This window comes from Chinchilla lanigera, unplaced genomic scaffold (genome assembly GCF_000276665.1).
Source record: "Chinchilla lanigera isolate Chin_1 unplaced genomic scaffold, ChiLan1.0 scaffold00080, whole genome shotgun sequence".
Taxonomy (NCBI): Eukaryota; Metazoa; Chordata; class Mammalia; order Rodentia; family Chinchillidae; genus Chinchilla; species Chinchilla lanigera.
Genome location: NW_004955481.1, coordinates 1,124,320 through 1,149,870, shown reverse-complemented (window position 1 = coordinate 1,149,870; position 25,551 = coordinate 1,124,320). Strand labels below are relative to the sequence as shown.

The 25,551-nt window shown below is 41.1% G+C and overlaps 1 protein-coding gene and 1 long non-coding RNA gene across 6 annotated transcripts in view; one reads left to right on the top strand and one right to left on the bottom strand.

Moving 5' to 3' along the window:
* Positions 1-25,551, bottom strand: part of Smg6 (SMG6 nonsense mediated mRNA decay factor) — a 237,958-nt gene that overhangs the window by 28,128 nt on the left and 184,279 nt on the right. The window lies entirely within an intron of this gene.
* LOC106146477 lies at positions 16,473-21,949 on the top strand. Its single transcript, XR_001230923.1, has 3 exons — positions 16,473-16,512; positions 18,202-18,452; positions 21,511-21,949. It is a non-coding gene; the product is annotated as an uncharacterized LOC106146477 (long non-coding RNA).

Here is a 25,551-nt window from a genome sequence, read left to right as displayed (position 1 = left end):
TTGTATGAAATGGAGAGAGGGTAACAGGGTCAGTGGGGAGAGAAGGGAACAACCTGTGCTAGAGCTAATGACTAAGGGTACAGAGGGAGAAAAAGCATGGTTCTGTACCAGATGCATTTCCTGACAAGCCCCAGGCACCCTGCCCTAGGTATCAATCTGAATAGTCCTTCACTCTTTCCTTATTCTGGCTCCAGCATGGCCTCATTTCTATGCAAGTTGCCAAGGACAGGCCACTTCCTCAGTCTCTTCAGACCCCGAAGTCCAGACCCAGCCTACCCGTGTCCTATGCTGGTCTGTGCTAGCTGATGGGGTCAATGGGTCACAAGACAAAACACTAACAGCACTGGTTAATACACAGCAGCCATACCACTCCATGACCTGTTCCCATCAGCTGTTTTCTTAGAGATGGCACAGCCAATCAGTTGGTCCTGTATACACATCTATTCTCAGAGTAGTAAGCAGTCTGTCTCCCCACCTGTGTCCATCGTGCATGCAAGCATGTGTGTATACACACACACACACACACACACGCATGCACACGCACGTGCACACATGCACAATACATCTCCTTTTAAAAAAAGGGTAGGGTGGCTGGGAACTAGAAACAGGAGGGAAGATTTGGTGATGGTGAGGCTTCTCCAACAGAGGTTTATTAAAGATTCCAAAAGGTAGCAGGGTGTGGTGGCACACACTTGTAATCCCACCACTTGGGAGGCTGAGGCAGGAGGATCGCTGTGAATTCGAGGCCAGCCTGAGCTGCATAGTGAGTTCAAGGCCAGCTTGAACTATAAGGTCAGCCTGAACTATATAGTGAAAACCTGTCTCAAAAAAAAAAAAAAAAAAAAAAAAGATTCCCAAAGGTAAGCTGCTTTGCTACTGGGAAGGCGATTGTGTTCACACCAGAAAGAGGCCCAGGGGAATGGAGGAGCTGTGGAACATACACGCAGTGAGAAGTACAGTAGGAAAAACACATCCATTCTGGTGAAGGCAAGGCAATACACAGGCCTGCTCAAGAGTCTGTACATTATTGTTAAGACAGACCTGCTAGTTCCTGGCTGTGTGTCCATAGGCAAGTTACTAAACCTCTCAGAACTTTTGCTCAAATTGTTTATGAAGTTCAAAAGACATAATGCATATCTAAGATTCAGTGAGATGCCTGGGCTCATTAAATGTTCAATAAATTAGTTGGCATCCCACCCCCCCATTCATTCTACCCAGAGGTTAGTACTTTGCTTAACACCACTGAGAGCTCTGGAAGCCAGACTCAGGCAAGGTGGAAAGCCAGTGTCTGGCACACAGCCTAGGCTCAGGGAGCGGCCTGGAATGTTCACCTGGCTGTTGAAATTGGTGTAATATTTTACTCAGTGCTAAGGTACTAGACTCAATCTAGGAAGTAGGCCACCTGGTGGAGGCAAGGCCTGGCCTCTGTCCAGCAGTCTCTCTTAAAGACTTAGTCTCCAAAAAGATTCCTAGACCTAATCATGGGCATGCATGCGTTCTACAGGGCTCTGGAGAGGCCCAAGGACCTAAGCTCTCGGACAAACATGCCACTAATACATATTATCAGTCATAAAATCCTGTAGTAAATCACAGTTGCCTTGTCCACCTAGCCCTTTCATAATAAGGTATGGGCGGTGGCTTTACTTTTGCTAATGGTGTCTTAAAACACCAGTAAATAAGACCCAGTGGAAACCTTACCCCAGGGCTCCTCATAAGATAGTAATGCAGAGAAAATTCCCACTATGGTATTTTCTACCCACCTGAATTTCCTGAGCTTGGACATTTTGAACAAACCCAGAAAGGAGTCTGGTCTTCCCTGGGCAGAGCACAGCTTGCTTTTCTTGAACTGTTCCCCCATAGAAAGAAACAACGCTTCTCTCAGAGCTCCGCTGTTTAAGAAAGGTGCATTCTCAACAGCAAGGCCAAGAAGGGTGTTGCAGAGAGCAAGCTATAGGCAGCAGTAGCTCGGGCTACAGTCCAATCCTGCTTCCCCTGCAGAGTGCTCTGAGAACAGCCACCCACATTGGCAGGGACTGGGCGGATACTGGCACTGCCAACACAAGCCTTTCAGGTCTGGCTGGCTTTAGCTGGTCTGAAACCTGGAACACAGGCGCTGGGGCCCTCACTTACTGAACCAGCAGGGGAGGCTACAAGCTCAGCCCCTGGGGATAAAAGTCCTCTGCCTGTCTCAGTCTGCAAATATCCACACAGCGTTTCCACACTGCCAGTGAGTTCTGGATGAGGAGTGCTGAGTCTCAGGCTCTAGTCACTCTAAGTCATTCTTATTTGCCTTCCATTTATACTCAGGTGTCTTTATATTTACATTCAGGTGTCTTTACCAACTTGTTTCTAGTGTTACGTATGTTGAATAGGGATTTCTGGGATATGTGTGGCATTCAACACATTCAGTTAACATTCAATTCAGCAAATACTTACTAAGTGCCTACTGAGTATATCATGTGTGGTCCTGGATTTGGGGATTCAGGACAGAACAAGGCAATGTCCCTGTTCCAGTGAGGGGAGAGTCACAGTGATATCAAGTGGATCAAGAGACTCCCTGAATCAAGATAGAAATACATACCCCCACCCCATTACCTAAGGCACTCAGGAAAGAATTCCCATTCCTCTTCTCTGAAGAGGAGAGGGGGATGAAGAGGCAGACATGAGGAGAAGCAAAGCTCTTTGTAGAAACCTAGTACACTGTTCCTTTTTCCCTCTCTGGCTGATGGTTCTGGAGGAAGTCATGAGAGAGACTTCCCTTTGGCTTGGCCTTGCTAAAGGATAAATCCCCATCTATCTCAATGCTTTCCACAGTCCGTTCAGGTCCTCTCCTTCTCAGCTCCCCACCTTGGACCTCCCTATACACCACTGCACTTCTGGCAATCACTGCCTAACCCTTGACTCTAGGTAGGCCCTAGGTAAACCTGTTTATTATTCCCCCACAGGCAATCTGTTCCTTCTGGGACCTCAGAAACTTTACAGATGATTAATCAAGCTCACCATGCCTTTCCTTAATTTAATCAATTCATTACCTCACAGTCTTTTAACCTCGATAAAGTCTTTCTTTTCAAGAAGGCTTTGTCCATCCTGTTAGGCCATCACGCACAAATGTTTCCTAAGTACCCACCATGTGACAGGATCTATACTAAACATTCTGGGTATGAACCAGAAATGAAAGTTTGGGTCACCACAAACCAAAACCCACTGAGGTGCTTGCTGAAGGCCAAAGGAATATGGAATGGGTGGTAAAAGGTAGTTCTAAATACCAGCAACCCTATGATCAGCTTCAGAAAGGAGGACTGTAACTGTAATTGTAATAGTTCTTTCCAAATATGCTTCCAATGTTTTTTTTTTTTTTTTTTTTGTCTTTTTGAGACAAGGTCTCATCTCACTATGCAGTTCAGGCTGGCCTTGAGCTTACTTTGTAGCCCAGGCTGGCCTGGAACTTGCAATGATCCTTCTGCCTCAGCCTCTCGAGTGCTGGAATTACAGGTATGGGCCACCATGCCTGGCTTACAATATAATGTTGATGGATGTAGTTTTGGCCCTTAATTATTGTTAAACCTATGTTCAAGTTATGAAATATTAGAAGTAAGCATCACTCCATGAAAACTTGTCTTCTATTCTGGAGAGGGATTTAGAGCATTTCTATTTGTATGCAGGATGATTATGAAAAGGAAAAAAAACATTCTGGGTATAAAAGAGAGAAGGCCATCAAGGTCCTTACAGGACTTTCAGTCCAGCAAGGGACAATTGTGGACTGGCCTTTCAGCACTAGGGGGCTAGGCTTACACTTCATTCATTTTTTCTGGCTCCATCCGAGCCTTCAACTTCTCTCTCTCAATCTCTCTCTCTCTCTCTCTCTCTATCTATCTGATCTATCTATCATCTGACAAGGTCTTGCTATGTAGTCCAGGCTGGCCTTCAAATCACTATGTAGCCCAGGTGGCCTTGAACTTGTAGCGATCTTCTTGCCTCAGCCTCCCAAATGCTGGGATTATAGGCATGTGCTGTCATACCTGGCAATATCTATGTTACGTATATGCCAGATGTGAACTGCCTTGCTCCAAGATGGAAGGGTATATGTGTGTTAGTGGGGATCATATCCAGGCAGTGCTGAACTGTATCTCCAGACCTTTCTATTTTTTAAAATTCTGAGACAGGATCTTGCTTTGTTGGCCAGGCTGGCCTTGGACCTGGGAATCCTCCTGTCTCAGCCTTCCACACAGCTGGTATTATAGGTATATGCCATTATGTCGAGCTTGAATGAGTCTTTTTTTTTTTATTTTAAAGATAAAAGAATGAAAACACATTAACAAACGAACAGACATAAACAAAACAACACCCAAACAATAGAAGCAATACAGACTTTCAGACAAGGAGATAAGAAATGAACAATGGTTGTTGTATTACATAGTTATCTTCAAAGTGGTTACTCAGCTAAACAAATGTAGGCATGAATTGAATGAGTCTTAATAATCATTCAGAGCCACAAGTGAATGTTTCCCAGCAACCCAACCATTTCTTGAATACTCCAGATAGAGCAGATTGAAGATCCTGGGGAAGCTTTTAAAACTAGTCATTCCAGGCTGAAGCATGAAGATTGCTGCAAGTTCAAGACCAGCCTGGGCCACATAGTGAGTTCAGGACCAGCCTGAACTACATAGGGAGACCTTGTCTCAAAAAACAAAAACAAACCAGGAATGGTGGCACATGCCTGTAATCCCAGTAGTTGGGAAGTTGAGGCAGGAGGACTGCCATGAGTCTGAGGCCAGCCTAGGCTACATAATGAGACCCTATCTCAAAATAAAACAAAACACATTACTTAATACTAGGTAATTTTTACCTACATAGACTTTTTTTTTCTGCTAAGCTTCCTGTCTTGACCATGTAGTATGAGAGGTGTGTTACTCTCTTGAATCTATAACGCCTTCATTTGCTGGTAGGAACCCATTCCAGTTTTGAAATCTAATTGATAGAAATGTCTATCCCTTTAGTTTAAATCTGTCCCCTAATGCTTCTAATTCTTTCTCTGGGGTTCTGTATGACTGACCTCAAATTATGTGAGGTCTGTTGTGTTATACTTTCTTTAGGCTCAACAGTCCCACTGCCTAGCTGCCCTGACTTAAACAGTCTCCTCAACATCCTCCTTATTCTTTCACTGAGACTAATGTGTCTCCTGAAGTGAGTGAGGGCCCTTGTTCACCTGGCAGCAGAGAACAGAGTGGATCCTTGCTCTGCTCTTATACTTCAATTCTATGAATAGACTAAATGATATTTTTTGTTGTTGTTGTTCACCACCCCCTTGCACTATTGACAAACTGTGAGCTTCTAAGCTTCTGATCAATAAATCCCCAAACTTTTCATATATGTGGCTAAATCATGTCTCTTCCCACTGAAGTCAAACTTTGCACTGAGGGTCTCTGTATGCTGTAAGAAATTCTATTATATATATTGTTGAGCTGCATGTTCCTTGCTGTATTCAGCTGACTTTCTGGACAAAGGTAGGATTTTACATTTGTTCTTGTCATATACTTCTTCCACTGCCATCTATCAAATACTCTCTGGATCCTCAACTTGTCATCTGACAATGCATTCCTTCTCAAGTTCACACCATCTATAAAGTTCATCTGTGGATTTGTTTATGCTTCTCAGAACTGTAACTTTCTCCAATTAATGTGCTCTGTTTTTTCCGCCTAAGATTCCTGAGTGTAGGTCTTCTGTGTATGTATTTAAAACAAAATGTACCTGCATTATCTAACAGACAACTATAGACAATGTAGATGACTGGTCATGGCAGGCAGATGGCAGCCTTAGGACAACTCCAGAGGACATCATGGAGGGAAGCACACCATGTGAACTAGGCTCTCCCAAGCTGTGCAACTCAGGCTCAGAGATGCTCCTCTCTGCTTTCAGTCCTGTTCCTGATATTAAGACTCACTAATGGGCGCTGTTTTTCAACAGGGTGCCTACAGAGTTTCTAATGTGAAATAAGATATCGTAAGAAGCCAAGCTCTGGGCATGTCTTGCCTTGCCTTAACAGGAGGCTGCTGCCCCAGTGCAAGACACAGCGTACCTTGACAAGAGGTGAGACTTACGTTCTTCAAGGGACTGGTGACACATCATTTTTTTCTTTGGTGCCAGGGACTGAACCCAGGGCCTCACACATGCCAGGTACATGCTCTACCACTGAGCTACTCCCATAACTTCTAACGTCATGCTTTTAAAAACAAATTACATCCATACCTGGAGAACCCACAAAGTATATTTAAAAATTTGGTATAGAGAAATTCTCTGAGATTAGCAGTGCAAAGCCACCTTAAGTTGCATTTTCAGGTTCTGTGTTTCTAGAATTCAGATTCTCAAATGTCGCTCCTGCTTTCTAAACTGGAGACAACACAAAGTCTGCAACTAAAGATAACTAACTAGGGCCAAGTGTGGTGGCACACACCTGTAATCCCAGCACTTGGACGGCTGAGGCAGTAGGATCGTCATGAACTCGAGGCCAGCGTGGGCTACACAGTGAGTCCAGGCAGCCTACATAGTAAGACTACATAGTAAGACTCTTTCTCAAAAAAAGATAACTAAGACCAAAAAAAAGCACCAGGCATGGTGGTGCATGCCTATAATCAGCACTTGGGAGGCTGAGGCAGGAGGATCACTGTGAGTTCAAGGCCAGCCTGTGCTACAAAGTGAGTTCAAGACCAGTCTGAACTGCACAGTGAGCACCTGTCTCAAAAAGACAAAAAAAAAGATAACTAAACTCTGTCCATAGTATGGACCAAAGGTTACAAGTAAGACAAATGACTCACACATAGAACAAGTTCAGTAAGTATTAGTTCTCTTTTACCTCTGAACACTAAAAAGCATTTTTCAAATCCACTTGCGTCAGAATCACAGACTAGGTATGTGACAAATACAGAGTCCTGGATTCTATTTTTTTTTTTTTTTTTCCTTTTTTGAGACAGGGCTTCATTATGCAGTTCAAGCTGGACTTGAACTCACTTTGTAGCCAGACTGGCCTCAAACTCACAGCAATCTTCCTGCCTCAGCCTCTTGAGTGCTGGGATTATAGGTGTAGACTCTATTTTGGACTAAATGAATTCCTATTTCTGGATGCAGGACCTTGGAAAATGCATTTTTTTGGGATAGGGTTTCACTATGTAGCCCAGGGCTGGCCTCAAACTTGATGTGATCCTCCTGCCTCAGTCTTCCAAGTGTTGAGATTATAGATGCGTACCACCACACCTGGTAGAACATATATGTTAAACAAGTGTTCCAGGTCCTATGAATATTGAAGTCTGAGAATTACTTCTTTAAAGGGTGGAAGATAGGTGAAAGTGGTCACAGTTTTAGTCTACTCTTCAAAGTTCAACTCCAGCTAGGGTGCAAGTAATACACATATACACATATATATCATACATATACACACATATATGATTAAACTAAGAGGCTTGCATAGTCTAGCTAAGTGCTCTACCACTGACGTTTTATTTTCCTTTTGAGATACGATCTCCCTATATTGCCCAGTCTCATCTCTAACTCTTTGACTCACTGGGCATAGTGATGCACACCTGTAATCCCAGCTTTCAGAAGGCTGAGGCAGGAGGACGGCTGCAAGTTTGAGGCAAGCCTGGGTTACGTAGTGAGTTCAAGGCCAGCCTGAATTATAAAGTGAGCTCCTGTTTCAAAAAACAAAACAAACAACACAATAAAACAAAATAAAACACCAAACAAATGAAAAAGCCCACAAAAACCTCTTGGTCTCAAGAAATCCTCATGGTTCAATTTCCCAAGTAGACTACAGGTATGTACCACGTGTCCAGCTCATACCTTGTATTTTTCATGGCACTTTTACAATCTAGAACAGCCTTAGCACCCTGTGAAGCAGTTACTATTACGTCCAGATAACAGGTAAGGAAACTACAATTCAGCTACACAACACATTTAGCAGAGTAAAGATCTGAAGGCAGATGCAAAGACTTCCTAGTTCAAGACTCTTGCCACCTCACCAAGGCCAACTTCCTGGGAAAGTGCCACTGGGCTTCCCAGGGCACAAGGAGAAGCCTGCTGCATGTTTCACTCACACTTGTCAGCTACAGTTAACACTCAGAAATGGCTAATAGATGCTGGGCATGGAGCCAAATGCTTTACATGAACTAACTCAATCCCTACAACCTCACAAAGTAGGTACCTCATCACCTCAGTTATCCAGGTGAAGAAATCAAGGCACAGAGAAGTGAAGTAATTTGCTGAAGGTAATGCAGCTAGTTAAGTGGAGGGGCCTCTACTCTTACTCCCTGTTCTAACTGTCCACAGCTTCAATGGTTCAAAGTATTTGCACGTGTATAGGGCAGAAACCCTCACAATGTCCATAAAGAGGAAGATCTGATCCACTATGGATACTCACATGAGAAGAAGAGAAATGGGCAGCCTCTTGTCGCTGATTTTTTTTGGTTCCAGGAATTGAACTCAGGACCTTGTGCTTGCCAGGCAGGTGCTGTGCCGCTGAGCTATATATCCCTGGCTTGTGGCTTATTTCAACTTGTTCTGGACCTGGAGCACTTTTCTTGGGCAGCTGACATACTGCAGGTCTGGGAAGCCAGAGTCTAGAGCAGTGATGGTGAACCTTTTGGAGCTCTCAATGATAACAAAATAGCCTGCTGTGACACTTGTGCCATAGGCTTGCCACTACTGGTCTAGAGGAAAGATCCCTGCACAGTCTCCTAACTTGCATGATCTTGGCCAAGTTACTGAACCTTGCCTGCAAAACGTTGATGATTTTGAAGTTTTTTTTTTTTTAAATTTCTTTCTTTAAAACTTGTAGGAGGACGGAAGAAAGGGTATGGGGAAGTAAAAAGAATTAAGATGTGTTATGTACATGTACCATCTCCCTACAGTGAATGTAATCATGTACTGCAAATATGTACTAATAAAAATTTTAAAATTATATTGTAAATTTACAATGTATAATTGTATATAAAGTGATGCTATAATTTATGAAAATATAATTCCATCAAGCTAATTAACATACTCATCATCTCAAATTCTGACTTGTTTTTTGTTTTTTGTTTTTTTTTCCGGTACCGGGAATCAAACTTACGACCTTGTGCTTGCCAGGCAGGCGCTGTGCCGCTGAGCTAAATCCCCAGATCCCTGACTTTTTTTTTGAAATTTATTCTTGGCAATTTTGAAATGTACACTACACCATCATTAACTATATTTATTATGCTATGCAATATATCTTTAAAAAAAAAAAACCCAAAAACACATCAAGCAAAGAAAAGCCCCAAACCTTTATTTTTCCTGGCTGAGCCTTCTATCCTTTGACCATGATCTCCCCACTCCCAGCCTTAAGCCTCTGATCACCATCATTCTATTCTCTGCTTCTATGAGTTCAATTTTTTCAGTTCTATAATTGAGAACCTGGTATTGTCTTTCTGTGCCTGGCTTATTTCAGTTATAATGTCCTCTATCTAACTCCATCCATATTACAGTAAATAGAAGAATTTTCTTCTTTTTAAAGGCTGAGTAGTATTCTCTTGTGTTTATATACCACATTTTCTTTATCCATTTATGGTTTTTGTTTGTTTGTTTGTTTTGTTTTTTTGAGATAGGGTCTTACTGTGTAGTGTAGGCTGGCCTTGAACTCACTTGTGTAGGCCAGGCTGGCCTTGAATTCAGAGAGCCTCCTGCCTTAGCCTCCCAAGTGCTGGGACTACAGGTGTGTGCTACCAGGCTCACCTCATTCATCTGTTATAGACACTTTTTTTTTTTTTTTCTTGAGACAGGGTCTCACTATGTAGTCCAGGCCAGGCTTGAACTCACTATGCATCCCAGGCTGGCCACAAACTCACAGCAATCCTCCTGCATCAGCCTACTGAGTGTTGGCATTAAAGAAATGTCCAACTATGTTCAGTCCTGGACATTTTTAGGTTCATTCCATAACTTAGCTATTATAATAAGGATGCAATGAACATAGGAGTGAATATCTCTCTCTCACAAATTGATTTAAAATCTTTTGAGTAAATACTCAGAAGTGGGATTGCTGTATCTCTCTATTCAGAAAGGTCTCTATGATTCTGGGCAGTTACCTTGGAAAGGAAAGACAGTGCTGCCACTGAGCTTGACACTGGAGATCATAGTGGACAGTGCCAAGAGCCAGGCTTAGCCTCTCAGAAGGACTAAAGATTCAGACTTTGAACTAACAGCTAGAAACTGAGGATAATTCTGATGGAAAAGGGTGGTACAGGTTCTTCTCATATGATAAGCCACTCAGGAGGACTTGGAGAGTTTGATGGAATCATTTAGTACACAGCTCCCCTCTGGCCAGAGAGCAGAGGAAGAAACAGCAGACCAGTGTGTAAAGCTCCAGAGCGGAAAATTTCTGTTGCTGTCCAAACTAAGTTTTTGGCTTTCTCTAAGGCTTGGAAAGACTTATACTGATGTTTTAATCACCTGTTTAGTGTTCTGAAGACTCCTGTCAGCGGTCTCACTGAGCGTGCTCCAGCAGGCAGAGGGGAGCTGCTGGCTCAGGCACCACGCGCTTGTGTGAGCTGTTTCTTTCCCATGGCTGACTCCAACACCTTGCAGCTTCCTCTGGGCCACTTGGAGGGTACAAGCCAAACCCAGGAGTCCCACAGGAGACAGAGGGTGCTCTTTTTTGCTAACTCCTCACCAGATCTCAAGTCAGGAAGGACCCTTGAGAAGAAGCAGGGTGCAACAAGATAAAGTGTGGTCCCTGAGAGCAGTCTGCTGGCAGCAACTTGGTGGACATACAGCGGAAACAGCCTTGTCTTCTAGAACAATCACCATCTACACACTCTGAAGCTCTTACAAATTTAACATAAAAGAAGCCCTTACAAGTAAAAAGAATACTGCACAAACTCAGGGCAAAGCAGTTGTAGAAATAAAAACTCATGAGTGTGTAAGAAGCCCACTGAGGAGGTTTGGGGTAGTGGCAAATACAGCAAATCAGCACTTTACTTAATCTGCCATGTGTGCTGGCCATAGCTTCTCGGTGGCTGCAATATCCCCTTTTATTGGAAAAGCTGTGGTTTACATGAAGTGGTAACTGATGGTTGCTAGGCATTAAGTTGTTTCATCTGATTATCTCAGTTACCCTGTGAGATAGAAAGGGGAAGAAGAAACTGAAGCACAAGGAAATTGAACATCTAGTCAGTGATGAGGCTGGGATTTTTTGAGACAGGGTCTTTCTATGTAGTCCAGGTTGGCCTTGAACTCACTACATAGCCTACACTGGCCTCAAACTCCTGTCTCCGCCTCCCAAGTGCTGGGATTACAGGTGAGCACCACCACACCTGGCCCAAGGCTAGCATTTGACCCCAGAGTTGTCTTACTCCATTGTCTTACTCCAAAGTCTCAGTCCACTATACTCTATGGCCTCTTAGGAAGGCAATGGTACTTTTGCAGAGAGCCTAACAGGGCACTTTTGGAGAAAGGGACCTACTTCAAGTCCTTTCTCACCTAAAGGATACTACACGTGCATTAGCTTAGCAGCAGCCCAAAGGCATGCAGGACAAAATACACAGCTCTGATCAATTTGCATTTTGATGAACATAAAGTGAATGGGTGCTTGGCTAAGGTACAGGCAAGAATAGAAATACTGAAATTAAAAACTTCCCAGGATGCCTGCCCTGCAAGTTCTGTCATTCAGATTCATTTCATTTCTTTGGATGCAATACAGGCAAGGCCTCTGCTGATCAGCTGTTCAGCTGAATGAATATAGGATATACTGTAAGGGGGAAGTTCATCAACAAGCATGAGCACAGGATAATGGAAATCAAATCTCCCTCCTTCTACTTGGTGTCCAAAGGCTCTATAAATCTGTCAACTCCAGAAACTTACTGTGTAAGCAACAGGGTATGTTGTTCATCTGTCAACCCCCAATCATGAAGGAAGGTATGAAGGAGGAGGAGAAAGCAGTAAGTTTACTTTTGGCTGCGTGTACAGCTCAGTGTTAGAGAGCATGTGCTTAGCACAAGTAAGGCAATGGGTTCAATTCCCAGCTCCCCCAACCCCCTAGAATTACTTCTCAGTGGAAAGACCAGACTTACAAAGAAGATGCTGATTTCTGACTCAATTCTCAGGGAACATTTCCCTGCTATACAATTTTCCCTTCTATCCCATCCCTTTCCTTCTTTTCTTTTTACTCTCCAGGGGAAGCTTCTCCAACTCTCTGCTCTCTGGGATTGAGAGTTAACTTCCTTTTGTCTGGTTAGACCACTCTGCACATGCCATTGTTCCCTGTCCTGTCATGCCAGAGTTCAAGCAGATAAGCTGCCAACATGCCCTTTCATGGGGGAAGGGAGGGGGTTGCTCAAGAGAACTTTGCTTACTGAGGGGAAGAGACTCCCACAGCAGCAAACAGCACATACTGCCCTTCCTCGGAGACCTCAGAGGAATCTACTTACAGAGGTTGCAGTTAGACAGGGAAGAGTGAGAAGAAAGGAAAAAGTGGGAGACCCTGACCAGAGAGGTCTCAAGTCTCACAGGAATAACTGTGAGGACAAGGAAAAGGCTGCCCTGACACAAGGGCAAAATTAACCAGACCCATCTTGATTATGACAGAGCGAAGGAGTGCTGGGAAAATGAAAACACAAAGCTTATAGATCAGTGCATGTGTGTGTGGGTCGGGGGGCAGTGTTCCAAAGCTGATGACAAGGCAGACAGGAAACCTCCATGTCCTTGCTGACAGGAAAGGAAGAGTGAAATTCTGGGTCTTGTCTCTCTGCAGGATTTCCAATAGGAATGTGAAGTTCCCCCCTCTTCCCAAGGGTGTGCTGACAGCTGGGAATACTGCCCTTCAGGTCAGGCAGGGCAGGGATCTAGACCTCTCAGGAGTTCATGAAGAGGTTCAGTAAAGACTCAAACCACGAGCCCAAACATAAATGGGACTGCCATTTCCTGTTGGGTTTCCACGCTATAAAAAAGTGGAGGAGAACTGCCAAAGTGCACTGTCTTTTGTGGAAAATCGAGTATGCAGTGTATTCAGCTCCAGGTTCTGACTTGTAAATCTAAGTGAGAACTCGTTGCTAGAGGCTTATAGTGTTAAAGGGACATTCCTCTACACTCCCACCTGCCAGCCAACCTTTCTGCTCACTGTCCGTGGACTTCCAGGCAGCTGATGAAAAAGCTGTCTTGAGCCAGTGGAGCAAGGGCAGACTAAGGCTTTGGCAGCTCCTTCTGGACCCCAGTTCACTGTCCTGTGTTCTTAAACAGCTTTGATGGAACAAGCCATCTGTGAGAGTTATTTAACTTGGAGCTGGAAGAGAGTGAGGATGTGGAAAAAATAAACTGAGCAGCCAAAGGATGGGGCCAGAGAGAGAAAGCAGGTGGCATGCTCATGGAACTGTGTGCCAGGGCAAAGAGTGGGGTGGGCCTGCAGGAAGGAATGGTGCCGAAAGGAGGCTAGCATGGGAAGGGCGGGATGCCCAGGACAGCAGGACTTCATTTTCAAGGTGGAACTGTGTTGTTCTCTTTCAAGGGCTCACAAGCTCTCACTTGTGGGCTTCTGTTTCTAGGAGAATCCTGAAATGATCTGACGATAAGCAAACCTGCTTGGCCTTTGAAACGCTACCAGAATCCTGTCTAATTTCTTGCTGGGCCTGAATCAACCTATAAAATAAATCTAACAAGTTTTTATATCCCAAGTCACAAGATAATGGCAAAAGCTGAAAGGGTAGACATTGAAAATGGTGGAGGATGTGAGTGAATGTGCATGAATTATAGAAAATAGCAAACCAAACTGCAAGATGATCTGGGAAGATGTATGGGAATCTGGTGTGTGAATGGTTTGTAACTGCTCACATCTTTACAGTCTTCTGAACAGCTTCACTATGAAAACAAGTACTAACAGAGACTTTTTTCTTTTTAAAATCTAGGCATCTTCACTCATTTTATCTCGTTTGATCCTTACTGAAATCTTAAGTGACTACTGTCACTTCATTTTACAGAGTAAACTTGAAGTCCAGACAGACTACATGAATTTTCTGGAGTTTTCTTATGACTAGCACAGAGCATAACGGAGAGTATGACTTCTATCTAGAATAGGGAGATGTTTTTCTACATAAATGGTATTAGAATGGATGGGATTTCACCTGATCCATTCTTGATCACCAAGCCTATGCTGTACACACTCACAGAATTTGAAAAGGAACCAAAAAGGCTATTAGACCATCCCTCCCCCATTAAAACCAAGGCCTTGCATAGGCAAGGCAAGTGCTCTATCACACACTTAGCCCTATTTATGGTTCTTCATTAACTCTAAGTCAGCAGACTAAGAACAGGCTTAGAGACAGGAACCCACTAACTATGAACCATGCTTACTGCACTTCTGAAGCACAGAAGAGCATGCAGTTATATACTACTTTGAAGTGTAGTTTCAGAGCTGTATACTACTAAGACCAAAAGAGGATAAAACTCTGTACCAGCCTATACCAGGGAAATCTAACACAGCCTCAATTAAAAAAAAAAATTGACTACACAGAATTAAAAACTGTCACTGAATTCCATTATTTAGGCTACAGCCACTCTTGCTGACAAAGCAGTAAAAGTTCAGTGAGAGCATCTCATCTTGGAGGCAATCATGACAAGGTGGTAGCCCAGCTTCAAGTACCATGCCAAGTTAAAGCTGTGTAGTAAAGTGCAATTTAAAACATGGCACATGATAAAAACAAATCTCTCTACCTCTGATTTCTAGGTTCTTTTCCCTAATTTGGTGGCCATTTTCTGGTGTACTTGAAATAATTATGCAAATATTACAATTTGTGATTAACTATGAGCTCTATTTTTTTTTTTTGGGTGGTACTGGGGATTAAAGACACAGATGCTCTACTACTGAGCTATATGCCCAACTCGTTTCATTTGTAAATTTCAAGACAGGGTCTCACTAAGTGACTAGTTGTCTAGGCTGTTCTCAAACTTGCAATCCTGCTGCCTTTAACCTTTCAATTAGCCAAGATTACAGGCATGCACCACCACACCCAACTCTTAACTTTTACAAATGTTTTTACATGAATGTTGATATACTGTACCATATATGTATGTACATTTATGTACACATATACATAATGGACATATATATTTAACAGGGTATCACAGAAATCATCAATATTATCTGTGAAGCACATTTTCATACCAAATTCTAAGGGTCATCAACAATGAGGTTGTGAAACAGACCCAAAGAATCTAATGTTTTCAGTGCAATAGATTTCTCTGTGTTGGGAGGACTGACAGGAAGACCTAGTAAAGGCAGCGAAGAAAAGCAGACAGGAGAAAAACCCTGAAGGTGTACTCAGGTCTATCAGTCATGCTCACATCTAATAGGCTTGGAAAAGGTCAGCAACAATAGACTTCAGCAGGGAGAGTCTCAAATGACAAAAGGCCAGACAGGAAGGACTACATTTACATGTAACAAAAATAAGTGACAGGGGCTGGGGATTTAGCTCAGCGGCAAAGCACCTGCCTGGCAAGAGCAAGGTCGTGAGTTCGGTTCCTGGTACCGGAGAAAAACCAAAAAAAAAAAAAAGGTGACAAATATATGTATGTCCTCCAGTTTGCATGCTGCCCAGGAAGAGCTCCTGCAGCAGAATAATCAACATCAGGAGGGTCTTCAATAAATTCCAAGGCCAGAAACACACAGTGCAACTTTTTTTTTTAACTATAAAAAAAATTTTTTTTTTTTTCCTTTGGGAGACAGGGTCTCATGCAGTTCAGGCTGGCCTTGAGCTCACTTTGTAGTGCAGGTTGGTCTCGAACTTGCAATGATCCTCCTGCCTCAGCCTGCTGAGTGCTGGGATTACAGGTGTGCGCCACCCTGCCCAGCTTAACTGCAAAAACTGAACTGCTCTATCCTGACACGTAAATCAGGTGCTACAGCTTGTGTAGCACCTTCAGTGCCCATCCCTTTATGAGGGACTATATATAGCTGCCACAGAACAGCAAGTAAGATAATGGTGGTGCTTCAGGCTGATCTCACAGTCTGAGGTTCCCCCATATAAGAGGGATAGGGTGTAACTCTTTGCACCCTAGACTGTACTTCCCAAAGCATCTTAAGCTATTCTACTGAACATTCAGTAGACTATATATAGCTGGGGACTATATTCAGGGACTAGATATAGCTGCCACAGAACAGCAAGTAAGATAATGGTGGTGCTTCAGGCTGATCTCACAGTCTGAGGTTCCCCCATATAAGAGGGATAGGGTGTAACTCTTTGCACCCTAGACTGTACTTCCCAAAGCATCTTAAGCTATTCTACTGAACATTCAATATATATCTAATAAGCACCTGCTATGGTATGGTATGCCCTACTCAAGGTTTTGTTTTCTTTTTTTTTTTTTTACAGGGTCTTGCTGTGCAGTTCAGCTTAGCCTTAAGCTCACTTTGTAGCCCAGGCTGGCCTCGAACTAACAACGATCCTCCTGCCTCAGCCTCCCAAGTGCTGGGATTACAGGTGTGCGCCACCACACCCAGCCTAGGCCCTACACAAGGTAATAGGAATACAGCAGTAAGTAAAACAGTCTTCTTGCTCTCACAGAGCAGAAAGTGGTGGGGAGTATTGCGAAAAAAAAAATAAACGAGGGGTCGCTTCGAACCTTGTCAGTGGCCCACCCAGCACTCTGCAGAGTATACTTCTTTTTCTACTTTAATTGGCCCACACTCACAGAGCATACTTCTTTTTTCTTCTTTTCCTACCTTTAATACCTTTGATAAATGTAAAATAGCTTGTTTTAAAAAAAAGAAGGGTAAGAGGGACAGAGTAACAGGGTAAGAGAGTATTTCATATAAGATAGACAAGGAAAGGCCCTTAAATGAAATGACATTTCAAGAGACCTGAAGGAGGAAGCCACAAAGCAGAGAGGGCCCTTAAGTGGGCTTTATAAGTGCATAAGGGGAGCTATAGGAATCCACACACTGTCAGCTACACAGCGAGAAGGAAGGAGAATCAGCTTTTCTACCTAGCCCAGTGAAGAGAAACCTTTGAGACTTTATACAGTTTGCATACCCTCCATGCAGTTTCTGGAAAGCTTCCCTCACAGATGAGAATTTTATGTTGAATTTTAAATTTGACCACAAATATTTAAACTTCTCTGAACCACAAATACAGTATCTTCTCTGTGGTTTGGTTGGCACCAAGTACATATTTACGAATTTCTATATGTCTGCCGGTTATTTAAATTTCTTATAGAAGTGCCAAGGTCTTTGGTTGTGATTTACTCCCTTCTGCTCCTACTGGTGGACAGGAACTTTGTTCAGACCTAATTCTTGGGGAAAGGAGGTATCTTTACAATGGAAGCTTAGGGTCTTCCTAGTTAAATTTTCTATTACTGCTTTTTTCTTAAAAAAATGTCAGTAGGAGGTCTGTTCTAAGTTCCTGCATTTGTACTGCTATATAAAAATTGAAAAATTTTCTGTGTTATTTGTTTACTAGAGTTGAAAATAAACCTTATCTTTAGTCATATTAAAAAGCAAAATGACAAACCAAAAAATTCAAGTATAGTGAGCCCCAAACTTCTGAATGTACACTCTTATTTATGTACTAATTCCTGAGAAATGTGACCTGCACTAGAGTTATAAAGAATACAGGAAATAGTTTCTGTTTTCCAGCTAGGCCTTTGACAACTGGCTTGGGAAATAGCTTTGGCTCCACAAGGGCACACAATTCTCAAACAGTTCCCTAGTTATTCCTAATCCCGGGGTCAGTTTCCCTACACAGCTGCCAAGAGAGTCATGTGGCATTCTTATCAAATGAAGGCATACAGACAGATCATCTGGAACCCATAAGTATCAAAACAACCACTCCTACTTCATTCTGGGTATCTGTCATTGTCTTCAACTTTCTCTTCACTGGGCCTTTGGGCTATGGTCCCCATTCATATTCAGGTGGGGGTGGGGAGGGTGTGGGGTGGGGGAGTATGAAATTGTAAAATTGATACCCAATGTGAATCACTGGATTGTTCCCTTCTGAGTTTCATGACAGTAGTGGAATATTTGTTATGAAGTAGCAAACCCCTGAAAACACATTTGCAATACAATGCCCACCTTAATAAAAATAAACAATGATCTTCAAAGTATACAACTTTAAAGTCTTGAAATAAAAATTTTTTTAAAAGACTAGCAATGACCTGTAATTAGGATTGCTTTAAATACACATACTTCTATTTCATCTGTCCTTGCAGTCTTTTACTGAAATGACTGAAGAAAAAACAACTACATACCAGAAACTGAGGAATTTTCTCCAAGACAAGAACTGAAATGAGGAAAAGGACAACTTACATTCTACCCTCTGCAGGTCCGATAAGACCAGAGATACAATCTTAGCAGCAGTACCCCACTCATAAAACCCTTATACTGGAACAACCTGGACAACTGGGACAAGAGCCAAGGTGGCTTGTGATACAGTTGGAAGGGCTGATGGAAAGCACAGCAGGTAGAACTCTGAGACAGCTGTCTTGCAATTAATGTGGGTGGCCAGAGAAGGCAGAAGGAAGATAAAGCTGAATCTGGTTTCTGATAGAGGCAAAAAACCCAGAATAAGAACATGAAGTTGAAAAACTTGGTTTACTCTGGTAAACATAGGGTTTAGCTATTTGCCAAGGTTATATCTAGTCCTAGTTTCCTCTCTTCTCTAAGAGTTTAACCACAACACAGATTTTCAAAGTTCCTCTTTTCCTGTTATCTGCACCTGAAAATCTTAAGAGCCATCTCAACTCTCAGAACAAGTATAGACTGGCCCCCAAACGGCTGAAAAAAATTAATCTAACACATAAAAGAGGCATTATAGGTGAACAGAAGGGCACCCAAGTAAGGTATCTGTATAAATCTCTCTAGAAAAGTCACTGAAGCCAGGGATTTAGCTCAGTGGCACAGCACCTACCTAGCAAGCGTGAGGTCATGAGTTCGATTCCCACTACCAAAAAAAAAAAAAAAAAGAAAAATCACTGAAAACAGGTGGAAACTGGAAATATTGGAATCTTCAATAAGATTTACTAGTGATGACATAAAGACAGATAAATACACTACTGGAATAGAATAGAATCTAGAAATAGACTCAAATATATATAATCAAAATCAAAACCAAAATTAGAACTAAGGTTGAAAAAGATGTAGAACTAAAACTCCTATATATTAGAGGCAGTCATGGATATCAGTATAACCACTCTGAAAATCTTTTCGGTGATATCTAGTAAGGTTAAATATACCGAATAATCTAACATTCTCATTCCTTGGTGTATATCATAAGGAGAAGAGAATATGTCCACCAAAATACATATATGAAAATGTTCATGGCAGCTCCATTCATAATATCCTAAACTGTTAAAACATACATTTGTCAACAGGAGAATAAAAGTGGTATACTCATAATAAAACAAAATATGCATAGCATAAAGAATGAACTACTGGAGGCTGGGGATTTAGCTCAGAGGCACAGTGCCTGCCTGGCAAGTGCAAGGTCGTGAGTTCAATTCCTGGTATTGGAAAAAAAAAAAAAAAAAAGAATGAACTACTACTTTTATATGCAACAACATAGAGGAATCTCTTATAGAGTGTGTTGAACAAAAGAAGGAATTCCTTTATACACAGTTCAAAAACAGGATTTAGTAACAGTGAATGAGGCTGGAACAATGGTCACCTGTATAGGAGAGAGTACTACTGAGATGGGTCATACAGGAGCTGGTTGAGGTGTCAGAAATATTTTTATCTTGACCTGGGTGACAGTAGCATGAACACAACTATACATAAAAACTAACTGTGCATGATGGTGTGTGGGCTACAGTCCAAGCTACTTGGAAGGCTGAGGAAAGGGATCATTTGAGCACAGGAGTTTGAGGCCAACCTGGGCAACATAGTGAAATTTTGTCATAGGCAAGCAAGCAAGCAATAAAATCAATGAGCTTAAACATTAGAGTAGCACACATTATGGAGTAAAAAATTTAAAGTAAGAGTGGGCCAGGGATATAGCTCAGTGGCACAAGTGCCTACCTGGCAAGCGCAAGGTCCTGAGTTTGATTCCCAGTACAAAACAAAAACAAAAACAACAACAAAACAAAAAAACAACATGAACTAAAAATAAGAGTAACTGCATTTCAACCTATATTAGGCAGTCATATAGACTAAAACAACCAGGAAAAACCATGGAGAATTCAACAAGCAACAGTTAAATAGAAGAGAAAACTAGATGAGTGAAACAGATGACTTGCTGAAGCCTCTTCTATGACACAGAGTAAAAAATACAGCTGAAAATAAGGGGAAAAGCCCCAAAGTGTAGACATAGAACCCAAATCTTTACAAGCTATGATCCACAACACCACAAGGAAAAAAAATAGAAAATGAGCAATAAGTTTTTAAAAATAAAAAAAAAATGAAAAGGGGAAAAAAAGAGGAAAAGGAAATTTTTTGATGTGAAAGACTGATATAAAGCCTAAAGATTCATGCTAAGAAATTTAACAGGAGACCAACACCTTTACTAACAATGGCAATTTTTTTGTTCTATTTTATCTCAGTTTTTTGAAGGAATGAATGTAAAGCTTCATCTGTCTTTAACAGGAAAGAGTACCATGATTACTTAGTGATGCTTCCCTCTGGGACAGAATGAAAGCACACCTATACCTACCAGATACTTGACCCAGAAATGTCTGGTCTAGTCTTTAATCACCAAGACCAGTGAAAAGAAAACAAAATACAACAGAACCCTATAAGCATTTTTAACAAACATCACATACAAATATAACTGGCTTTAGACATCAAATTCAGATAAACAAAGACTTAGAAAGGTAACATATTTTTTTCTTTTGGACAAAAAAAAATTCTTTAAATATGTACCCAGGCAGAATAAGGTATTAGTAAACAATCAAGAAAATTGTTAAAAACGAAAACCAAAAACACAAAGTAGCTTCAACAAATGGCATCAAAGCTCCAGTGACCCAACTGGTTAGTATAGGTACTTACATAGTAAATAAAAGGCATGGGAAAAAAAGGGAGAGGTAGGGAAACTTAAGCATCAAAAGATCCTGAAGAGACATATTAATAAAGTTTGCTTCCATCTTATTCTGACAACTCAACTGTGAAATATCTGTGGGGGGGCAGAACTGAGGATCAAACCCAGAGATACTTTTACTACTAAGCTACACCTCAAGCCCTTTTAATTTTTTATTTTGAGAGAGTGTCTCACTAAATTGTCCAGGCTGGGCTTGAATTTGTGATCATCCTGCCTCCCAAGTAGTTGGGATTACAGGTGTGTACCTTATGCCTGGCTAAACTGGGTTAGTATAAAGATTAAATACTGTCATAGTGGAAACTTTTTTTGGGGGGGAGTGTGTGTTTTTTTGTGTTGTCTAGAGAGTGTGTATGCACTGTGTAGCCCAGACTGGCCTCAAACTTGCAATCTTCCTGCCTCAGCTTATTAAAGGCTGGGATTACAGGTGTGTGCCACAATGCCTAGCTTTTTCTCTCTTAATAACAATTACATTCTCTGTTTTTTTTCACAGGCTATTCTACAGATTTCGTATTTGGCGTTCCAAAAGCCATCTCAGACTTCAAAGCTATCTATAGCAGAGCAATAAAGTAGAAAAGTGTCCTGACCCCAGACCCTAAAAATGGCCAAACCAGAGAACCTGGCCATTTGAGAGAAATATCTATCTTAAATTACTTCTACCTATCGTGGGATTTTCTGTTTCTTGCAGAAAGAGACTATTATAGGGCTGGAATATAGCTCAGTGGCACAGCACCTGCCTGGCAACCACAAGGTCCTGAGTTCAATTCTTGATACCAAAAAGAGAGACAGAGAGACTATTACATTTTGCTTAATGAGTTTAGTTGGTAAATTGGGATGGGAAGTATTTAATACTGAAATAACTGAAAGTATTTTATTTAATTAAAAATAATGCCGGGCATGGTGGTGCATGCAGCACTTGGAGGATTAGACAGGAGGATCACCACAAGGTTCAATGTCAGCCTGGGCTACGTAGTAAGACCTTGTCTCAAAAAATCAAAAAAAACAAAAACCAAAACCAAAACACAACTAAAATAATTAAAACTAGCCAGGTGTGGCGGCGCATGCCTGTAATCCCAGCACTCGGAGGCTGAGGCAAGAGGATCGTTGCGAGTTCGAGCCCAGCCTGGGCTAGAAAGTGAGCTCAAGGCCAGTCTGAACTCCATAGCGAGACTTTGTCTCAAAAAAGACCAAAAATAAATAAATAAATAAATAAAAATAAATAAAATAAAACTAGAGTGGAATTAAAATGCAATGCATACAGAAATACACTGTGAATATTTTACATTCCACTGAATTGTTTGATTGTTTTAAAAAATTAATTTTTTTTGGAGACAGAATCTTGCTATGTAGTTTAGGCTGGCCTCAAATTTACAAGGACCCAACAGCAACAACAAAAAAATTTATAAGGACCCTCCTGCCTCAGCCTCTTGAGGGTTGGGATTATAGCTGTGTGCTACTATGTCCAGTTATTTCATTCTTTTGTGGTGCTGGAGATTAAACCAACGTATTTATTTGTTTGTTTGTTTTCTGAGATGGGCTTTTGCTATGTAGTTCAGCCTGGCCTTCAACTCACTATATGGTCCAGGGTGGCCTTGAACTCATATCAATCCTCCAGTCTCAGCCTCCCAACTATGGGGATTATAGGCATGTACCACCATATTTGCCTCTAAAATTGTATTCTTTAAATGACTGTTAGATGAATTTTAAAAATATACTATATAATTTTTAAAATATACTATAGAAATAAATTTTAAAACAAATTTTAAAACATTTAAAAAAAGAGGGATAGGTAAAACAAATTAAAAAAAAAACAAATTTTAAAAAAGAGGGATAGGTAAAAATCTGTCAGGCAACAGCAAAACACGAAACAAAAACCCAAGTATGACACAAGTCAAGAATGAAATATAAACAAAATGTAGATAGCAAAAATCTTGAAATACAAAAAGAAACTGGCAAAAATTACAACTGTGGTAGTAGATTAACATCACTTTAGTCAACGTATCACCATAAGTTAAAACAGTAATATAGGCTATAAGAATACTGTAATTTACAATGATTTAATAGTATATTTTGAATTTTGAATGCCACAAAATATTTTTTTTTTCCAGGGGGAGGAGGGTGTAACTGGGGATTGAACCAAGAGTTGCAATGGGCTATATCTCCACTCCTTCTTTCTTTCTTTTTTTTTTTGGAGACACAGTCATGCTAAATTGATAAATTGCCCAAGCTGGGCTCAAACTTTTAATCCTCCTGCCTCAGTCTCTCAGAGTGCTGGGGTACACAGGAATGAGCAATCACACAGTTTCCAATATACATGTTTTTCAAAATCCATGAAACTTAAAAAATGATTAAGTATTAGGTCATAAATTGTTTTAAAATCCCCCAAAGTAGAAATTAAAAGCAAAAGTATAAGAAATCCTATCTTCAAAACAGAACAAAAATTTCCCAAATAATTTTAGAATCAAATAGAAAAAAAAAAATCACAAAGATTAAGATTATTTAGAAGATGTTTATTAGAACAGTACAAATTTGAATGAATTACAAAGTGGTCAAAATATTAGTAATGGCATAATCAAAGCCATAGTGCTTATATATAAACAAATAGAAAACCATGGCCACAGAAGATTGAACACAAGTGGAAAAAACAGGAATAAAAATAAAAAAGGAAAAAAGATAAAAATTAACGAACTACAAGAGCTTAATAAATTAAGTCATAATTTTTGAAAATTAAGAGTTGCACCATTGCTATAAATTTAAGCACACAGAACAGAAAACATACAAAGAAAACTATGAATGAGGGCCAGGGATGCACCTCACTTGCCTAGTATGTGCAAAGCTCTAGATTTGATTCCTAGCACTGCAAACAAAAACAAAAACAGAAAAGGGCAGGGACTAGAATGATACATTCTTAACTTGTAGTTAGCTGAAAGGTTTTTGAAAAGGATTTTATTTTTTCCTTTTTGTTTGTTTTGTTCTTCCGGCACTAGGAATTAAACCCATGACCTTGCACTTGCCAGGCAGGTGCTGTGCTGCTGAGCTAAATCCCCAGCCCCTTAAAAAGGATTTTAGAGAAAAAGATTTTCTGGATAAGCTAACAAATTGACACAAGGAGTGATGGAAATGTTTCATATCATGATTGTGGTACTGTATATCTTTCTCAAACCTTATACTATTGGTAGTTATTTATTACATGTATCTATAATATATCTTATTTCTAGGTAAAAACCTGACAGCAGCCCTAAAAAAACCTGGGCTGAGGGTGTAGCTCAATGTAGGCAGAGCACTTACCTAGTATGCAAAGGGCCCCAGATTCAATCCCAGCACTTGAAAACCATTTCCATGGTACCACCCTAGTATCAAATGTGATTTTGTCTTTCCCATAGCACTGCATAGCTGTATTCTTATGTCCACATTTGCCTCCCATTCATTCTAGTCCCAACACTATTTCAGAGTGATACTTTAAGATGTAAACTGGAATATGTAACACTTCTAATCCAAACCCCTCCAAGAGATTCCTACGTCACTCAGGAAAAAATCAAACTAAACCAACACAAATCACAGCCCTACCCAAGCTTATTTCCTTTCTGATGTCATCCACCACTCTTCACTTCTTTCTCTCTGGCCAAACCGGCCTATACTCATTCTTTTGAATAACTCTTGTCACTGGTATATGTGCTGCCAAAGCGAGCACAATGCATGCCATAGGACTGTGTGGCTTACCCTTCATTAGATCCCTATTCAGTCAATCTGTCTGAGTTATTTCCACAAATGAGCACTCACTCTTACCCCGACATATACTCTCCCTTTACTGGGTTTTATTTTTCTTAGCATTTACCATCAGAGGACACTGCTTTGTTTTTACAATACTAGAGATTGAACTCAGGACCTTCACATTGAGCTATGCTCAGTCTTTTAAAAAATTTATTTTTTGAAATACAAAAAAAAATTATTTTTGAGACAGGGAGGAAGAAGGACAAAAGAAGAAGGAAGAAAAGGAGGAGGAGGAGGGAGGATTTTTCAATAAAAACAGGTTGGACTGAAGATATAGGTCAGTTGTAGAGTGCTTGCCTATGTAGCTGGTTTGATCCCTACCACTGCCAAAACCAAATCAAACCAAAAAAAACAAAGCAAGGAACATGACAAGGCAATTTTCAAATGTGACTGAGAAAGCAGGTATGGTTGTGTAGGCCTGCAATCCCATCACCCTGGATAGGGCAGCAGGGTGGGAAGTTTAAGCCCAACCTGGACAATGTAAGTGACTTAACCAAATCCTGTCTCAAAAATAAGAAAGGGCTGGGAGAAAGGCAAATCAAAACTACATTGAGATTTTACCTTACTCTAGTCAGAAGGGCTATATGAATGGATTGGGGGGAAAAAAGAAAGATCACGATATATTATGTAGCTGAGCGTGGTGGCGCACGCTTGTAATCCCAGCACTTGGGAGGCTGAGGCAGGAGGACTGTTGCAAGTTTGAGACCAGCCTGGGATACAAAGTGAGCTCAAGGCCAGCCTGAACTGCATAGTGAGACCCTGT